General features: G+C 53.4%; 1 protein-coding gene across 1 annotated transcript in view; it reads right to left on the bottom strand.

The window, feature by feature from the left end:
- EP400 (E1A binding protein p400) overlaps nt 1-213 on the bottom strand; it is a 116694-nt gene extending 116481 nt beyond the window's left edge. Inside the window, exon 1 of the mRNA XM_024739910.1 lies at nt 80-213. The gene's annotated coding sequence lies outside the window, so the exon portion shown is untranslated. The remainder of the gene's footprint in view (nt 1-79) is intronic.
- Between the last annotated feature and the right edge of the window lie 7041 nt (nt 214-7254).

The raw sequence follows: 7254 nt of genomic DNA, 5'->3' as shown, positions 1-7254 counted from the left end.
CGCGGCTCCAGGGGGAACCGAGGCCGGGGCGCAGGCCATAAGACCCCCGGCCCGTTGTCCCCGCCGCGCCCACACCTACCCCGGGTCTGGGCCGCGCTCCTCCACGTCGGGCTGGGGCTGGGGACCGGGCCCAGACGGCACCGTTCCGCTCGACACATCCGGGGCCCCGCCGGAGGAAGCGGCGGCGCGCCTGCTACGGCGAGCCGGAAGGGACGCGCGCCCCGCGCTCGCAGCTGCGCGTTGGCGCCCGGCTTGACGTCGGCGGAGCGGGAGGAGTGGAGACGGCGGCGAGGGCTAGACCGGCAAGGCGAGGGCGCGGGCCGATGGGCCGGCGGCGGAGCGGGCGCCGGTTTGTAGAGAGCGGAGGTTGCCCTGGGGGCGCTGCGAGGACGAGGGCGCGGGTGTGCGCTCGCTCCTCCTGCCGCAGCGCCTATTGCGCGCCGGCTGCTGGCCTCCGGAGGAGGTCTCGGAAGCCCGCGGGGCCGCCCATCCCGGGGGGGCGGGGTCGGCCGCCGGCGCTGTGGGCGGGGCGAGGGGCGGGCAGGCGGGCTGGCCGAGCGGGAGGAAGGGTCAGCCGGAGGGCTGAGTGAGGAGGCGGCGCAGAAAGGGGGCGTGAGCCGAGGAAGTCACCACCCAGAGCCAGACAAACCGTGCGGGGAGACGGGGTGTCCACTGGTAACTGTTCCCCAGCTCAGCTTCGGCTGCTCGCTGCTCAAAGCCAATAAACGGGAAGCAAGAGTCAGGAGAAAGGAAAGGTGCTTCAATCAGAAAAGCCGGCAGTCTGGGGAGGAGGTGGACTCGCGTCCAGAGATCAACTCCGAGGATTCTGCTCAGCCATGACAGTTTTTAAAGGGAAAAACGGGGGAGAATCTCAGGCAGTCATCGAGGCAGGAGGGTGGGTTCTGCGTCCTTCTCCATTACGTGCACACTGCCTGCCTCTTCAGATGTTATCTTGCCTCAGTGATCTGCCTGCAGGATTGCTAAGGGGGCTGCTGGGGGCAGAGAGCTGGTCATTTTTTAACTGCTTAATTCTTCCTTCTGACTTCTTTTAATCTAAGGAAAGAATCAACAGGTTAGGCAAGGCATGTGTGCATTCAGGAGAACACAAGTCAGGAGTTCGGTTAAATTGCCTAGTGATCTCATTCCTGGAATTAGGTTCTTTTAAGGTTAGAGGGGAACAGAAATGGGTAAACAAGAAAGGGGCAAAGGAGCTGCTTCCATAAAGAATGGAGTTGGACCACAGCCTCACACTATATGCAAAAGTGAACTCAAAATGGATTAAAGGCCTAAACGTAAGTGCTAAAATTACAGAACTCGCAGAAGGAAACACAGATGCAAATCTTCAGGTTCTTGGATTAGGCAGTGGTTTCTTATGACACCAAAAACAGAAGTAACAACATAAAAAATAGGTTGGACATCATCAGAATTAAAAACTTGTGCTTCAGATGACACCATTAAGAAAAGACAACCCAGAGATTGAGAGAAAATAGCTGCAAATCATATACCTGATAAGGGACTTGTGTCCAGAATAAAGGACTTGCAACTGAAGAGTTAAAAGGCTAATAATTTTAAAATGGGCAAAGGGATGGATTAACAACAAGGTCCTACTGTATAGCACAGGGAACTGTGTTCAGTATCCTGTGACAAACCATCATGGAAAAGAATATGAAAAAGTATATATATGTATATGTGTATAACTGAGTCACTTTGCTGTACAGAAGAAATTAACACAACATTGTAAATCAACTATACTTCAGTTAAAAAAATTTTTTTTAATGGGCAAAGGACTTGCATATATGCCTCAAAAGAGGATGTACAAATAGGCCCATGAAAAGATATTCAACGTCATTAGGGATCGGGGAAATATAAACCAAAACCACTAGGATGGAGTGAATCAAAAAGTCAGGTAGGGCTTCCCTGGTGGCGCAGTGATTAAGAATCCGCCTGCCAATGCAGGGGACACGGGTTCGAGCCCTGGTCCGGGAAGATCCCACATGCCGCAGAGCAGGTGAGCCCATGCACCACAGCTACTGAGCCTGCTCTCTAGAGCCCGTGAGCCACAACAACTGAGCCCGCATGCTGCAACTACTGAAGCCCACGTGCCTAGAGCCCATGCTCCGCAACAAGAGAAGCCACTGCAATGAGAAGCCCGCGCAGTGCGATGAAGAGTAGCCCCGGGCTTCCCTGGTGGTGCAGTGGTTGAGAGTCCGCCTGCCTATGCAGGGGACATGGGTTCGTGCCCCGGTCCGGGAAGATACCACATGCCGCGGAGCGGCTGGGCCCGTGAGCCATGGCCGCTGAGCCTGCGCGTCCGGAGCCTGTGCTCCACAACGGGAGAGGCCACAGCAGTGAGAGGCCCGCGTACCGCAAAAAAAAAAAAGAGTAGCCCCAGCTCTTGCCGCGGAGCGGCTGGGCCCGTGAGCCATGGCCGCTGAGCCTGCGCGTCCGGAGCCTGTGCTCCACAACGGGAGAGGCCACAGCAGTGAGAGGCCCACGTACCGCAAAAAAAAAAAAGAGTAGCCCCAGCTTGCCAAAACTAGAGAAAGCCCGCGTGCAGCAACGCAGACCCGAGGCAGCCAAAAATAAATTAATTAAATTTTAAAAAGACATTGTTTAAAAAAAGAAAAAGGTAACTGCATCTTTATCCTGGATAGCTCTGAATGAGCCTGTGTGAGCCCCAAATGTAATCGCAAGTGGGAGGTTGAGGGAGATTTGACTCCAGAAGAAGTAGGAGAGGAGATGAGAGAAGCAAGAGGCTGGACAGGTACGACTGCTGGCTGTGGGCTGTGAGGCAAGGAACGTGCGCAGAAGCTGAAAAGGACAAGGAGATGAATTCTCCCCTGGAGCCTCCTGCCAGCACCGTGATTTTAGCCGCATGAGACCCATTTTGGACTTCTGGCCTGCATGACTCTAAGATAATAAATCTGCGTTGTTTCAAGCCAAAAAAAAAAAAAAAACAGGAAGTGCACAAGCCCATGGCGACATCGGAAACCTCATACACTGCTGGTGGGAACTGAAAGTGATGCAGCCTCTTGAAAAAATGACCCAGGAATTCCACTCCTAAGTGTACACCCCAGAGAATTAAAAACACACAGCCACATGGAAGTGTGTATGAAAATATTCTTAGCAGCATTACTCATAATTCCCAAGAAATGTAAACAACCCAAACGTCCATCAACCGATGAATAAACAAAATGTGGCGTATCCGTAGAATGGAATATCATTCCGCAGAAAAAAGGAGGATGAAATATTGACACAGGCTACAGCATAGATGAACCTTGAAAAAAGCATGACACTACGTGAAAGAAGCCAGACACAGAAGGCCACGTATCACATGATCCCATTTATGTCAAATGTACAGAACAGGCAAATCCATAGAGATGGAAAGTAGATGCTGGTTTCCAGGGGCTGGAGGGAGGGGACTGGGACAGCAGCTGGATGCAGGGTTTCCTTTCAAGGTTGATGAAAAAGGTGAAATTAGGTAGTGCTGGTGGTTGCAGAACTTTGCGGATTTACTAAACACCGCTGGATCGTGCGCTTTGAAAGGACGAGTTTCGTGGTACGTGAATTATATCTCAATCAGAAATCCATCTTAAAAAAAGAAATGCAGGCTAAAGTGATCAACTGCTCAGCAAAATGCAGACGCAAGTATCCTCTCTGATATTAAACACACAAAAAAATTCTAAAGAGAAAGTAAAACTTGACCATAAAAGGGAGACAGGAGAGGGACATGAAAGGGATCAAATTAGTTGGACGAAAGAGGGGAGTGATTTCACGTTTCTAAGTACTGGTAGGGAGGCCCTTTCAATCTTGGCTCTACCCTCCTACTTAGCAACGTTGGAAAGTTAAAAACTACACCTGCCAGACTCCTTGGAGGCCCGAGCCCCAGCCAAGATGTGGGCCCCTCCCGCTTGCTGCCTCTGTACGTGACTGGGGGCGGCGGGGAGGTGCCCTCCTTCCTGCTGCTCCTGGCTGCCCTTGCTGACGGATATGAGTTGACAAATTTGAGTCTCTCCTGTAAGGGAGGTCCGGAGGTGGGTGGCTTCTTGACCGGAATCCCTGACCCTGGACGCAGCTCTGGGCCTGCCAGAACGCATCTCCAAGTGTGGGGCTATTGGGGGTCCTGGGGCCTCACCTCCCTCCCTTTTTAGGAGTCATTCCAGGAGACCCAGTCCAAACCAGGTTATTAGGCCCCTCCAACAATGCACAAGCCCCACATGTCCTGTGGAAAACGTCTGCCCAACTCAATCTGCAGAGTGGCTTCCGTTTCCAGAAGCAGCCTGTAACGTTTTCCCTCTTAGACCCTCTCAAACTGCAGCTTCAATACACACAGATCAAAACTGCTTAGATGTAAGCTTTAAAAACTGTGAACCGCTATATTGTATACCTGCAACTTATAGAATACTGTAAACCAGCTACACTTCAATTAAAAAAAAACGCTTAAATGATATTCCCACTGTTTTCTTGGATGGTTGATTCCTGTGCACATCTTACATGCTGGCCGATGTGGGAATCTGCGGGGCAGCCGGGGAAGGCTGGCATGATGGGCCGCCAAGCTCCTCCCTCAGCCAGGAGGGCTGGGGCCGGGAAAGGAGGTGCCAGCTCAGGCTCTGCTTGCCCTCCAGCATCGGGGGGATACAGTGCTTTTCTGTTTTTGTTTTTCAGTTTATTTTATTTATTTATTTTTGGCTGTGTTGGGTCTTCGTTTGAGCAGGGGCTACTCTTCGTTGAGGTGTGTGGGCTTCTCATTATGGTGGCTTCTCTTGTTGAGCAGCACGGGCTCTAGAGCACAGGCTTCAGTAGTTGCGGCGCACGGGCTTAGTTGCTCCGCAGCATGTGAGATCTTCCCAGACCAGGGCTCGAACCCGTGTGCCCTGCATTGGCAGGTGGATTCTTAACCGCTGCGCCACCAGGGGAGCCCTGCTTTTCTGTTTAAATCAGCCAGACTGAGTCTCAGTTGCTGACAACTGAGACCCCGACTATGCAGGCCCCTGACTCTAACTTTTTCCTGAGTGTGCTTCCCCACTCAGGGAAGGGGCACGAGACCCAAAAGAAGGCCGGCCCCAAGATCAGGTTTGCTCCCTGATGTTGTGGAGAGTGGGGGAACAGGCATAGTCCTATGATACTGGCAGGGATGCAAGGAAACACTTCTACAGCAGACAGGGGCCGTCAGAATGAGGTAGGCATTAGAAACCCGCCAGACCACCGAGTCTGCATCTAGGGATGCTCACACGTGGACAAGGATGTATAGGGATGGTCGTTGCGTGCAAAATCACAGGCTGGACACATGTCCACCAGCAGGCTGAGTGGCATGGACTGTGTACACTGTGGGCCACCAGCAAGAACGACACAGACTTTTGTGATGGCAAAGACCGCCACCGTCTGTGTGAAGACAAGGGTCAAACACGCTCATATATGCACAGAGACCTCTGGAAGTCACAAGAAAAAAGAGTAGGGGCCTATGGAGAGATACTGGGAATTAGGGACGGAGGGCAACTTCTGTTTTTTTGTACTCTGTTTTTCCAAGTACACATTTTATTTTATTTTATTTATTTTTTTGGCTGTGCCATGCAGCATGCAGGATCTTAATTCCCCGACCAGGGATCCAACCCATGCCTCCTGCAGTGGAAGTGTGGAGTCCTAACCACTGGACCACCAGGGAATTCCCTCCAAGTACATATTTTAAAATATCACATACCCATGGATCCTCCAAGGTGATTTAAATGAGTCACCCAGGGACTTCCCTGGTGGTCCAGTGGTAAAGAATCTGCCTTCCAACGCAGGGGATGTGGGTTCGATCCCTGGTCGGGGAACTAAGATCCCACAGGCTGCGGGGCAACTAAGCCCTCACACCACAACTACTGAGCTCACGCGCCCCGCAGCTAGAGAAGCCAGCGCTCTGCAAGGAAAGATCCCGCATGCCTCAACGAAGATCCCGTGTGCCGCAACTAAGACCCGATGCAGCCAAAAAAATAAACAAACAAAATTAATTTTTTTTTTTTAAAGAAAGTTTGTTCTTTGCTAAAAAACAAAACAAGACTCACTCACTAATTGCCTGGAGTCACACTTGGGAATTGTCTACAATTTGACCCGGAAACCAAGACCACGTAACCTTTCATGGGGAGAGCCCCACGATCCCAGCAGTTCTTAGGTTACTTTCTGCCCTGGGAAGTGACTTTAAAAGCCCTATCACAGGTAAAATTAACATGCTTAAAGCCAAGCCCCAGTATTTCTCCTTCAAGCCCATCCTGTTCCCAATCACGCCACCTGTTAATGGCCCAGCTAGCTCCTCAATTCCTGAAACCCAAAGCCCAAGTCAGCCTCGAACCCTGCCTCCTGTCCCAGCCGCAGGCCACCCGGCAGCGGCAGCCACTCGCCAAGGTTTCTCGGACCCAAAGGCACACCTCACTTGGCCTCTCCCCAACAGCACTGCCAGTCTTCCCGATTCTACTCGCCCCACCCGCTCTGTTCTCTGAAAGACAGTGCTCCCTCGAGGGGATTTGCCCAGCCACGTTGTACACACGTGTGCAACCCACCACACGGCATTTGCACATCACACGTGCACACGTACCCATGCAGACACATCACCTACGATCACATCACAAATACACGCGCACAGACTGCTCACACACCACACGTGCGTCCACGCGTGCGTCCCACGTGCACACACACCACGCGTCTCCTGCGGCAGACTTGCCGACTGCCTGCGCCACTTAATAAAAGCATTTCCCTGCCCCCCTTGCAGCTGGACGTGACCACGTGACACACCTCTGGCCAGCGAGGGGATGAAGTCGCTGGCGGGACGTCCAGGAGGGCTCGCTACGAGACAGTCAACGACGTGCCCCTTCCTTCTGCCCTCCCTCCTCCCTCCCGCCCGGAACACAGGCGGCACCAGGGATGCACGGACCAGGATGAAAGCTGCGTGCCGCAGGGGGCCAGGTGGATACCCAGAAGGAGCCCGTGTCCTCCAGCGCTGGGGACTGCCACCCCTGGCCCGACGGCCCCCCTGTCCTGTTCTGGTCTGCGCCGCTCGCCGGGCCGCCGAGCCCCACCCTGACAGCCGGGCAGCCAGTCCTGCCAGGAGCCGCCCGCTGTCCCGCCGGCTCCAGCCTGCGCCCAGCCACGCGCCCCCGCCAGGTCACCCGTTCCCACCGCTCCGGTCTGCTGCTGACACAGCGCACGGTGCTCCTTGCACCTCTCTCGGTGAAAGACCCGTGGAAAAGACCGAGAAAAAGGTAAAAGAAGTGACTAAGC

The sequence above is a fragment of the Neophocaena asiaeorientalis genome, unplaced genomic scaffold (genome assembly GCF_003031525.2).
Source record: "Neophocaena asiaeorientalis asiaeorientalis breed wild unplaced genomic scaffold, Neophocaena_asiaeorientalis_V1.1 scaffold757, whole genome shotgun sequence".
NCBI lineage: Eukaryota > Metazoa > Chordata > Mammalia > Artiodactyla > Phocoenidae > Neophocaena > Neophocaena asiaeorientalis.
Note: the sequence above shows the minus strand (reverse complement) of the source record. Positions and strands in the feature narration are given on the sequence as shown.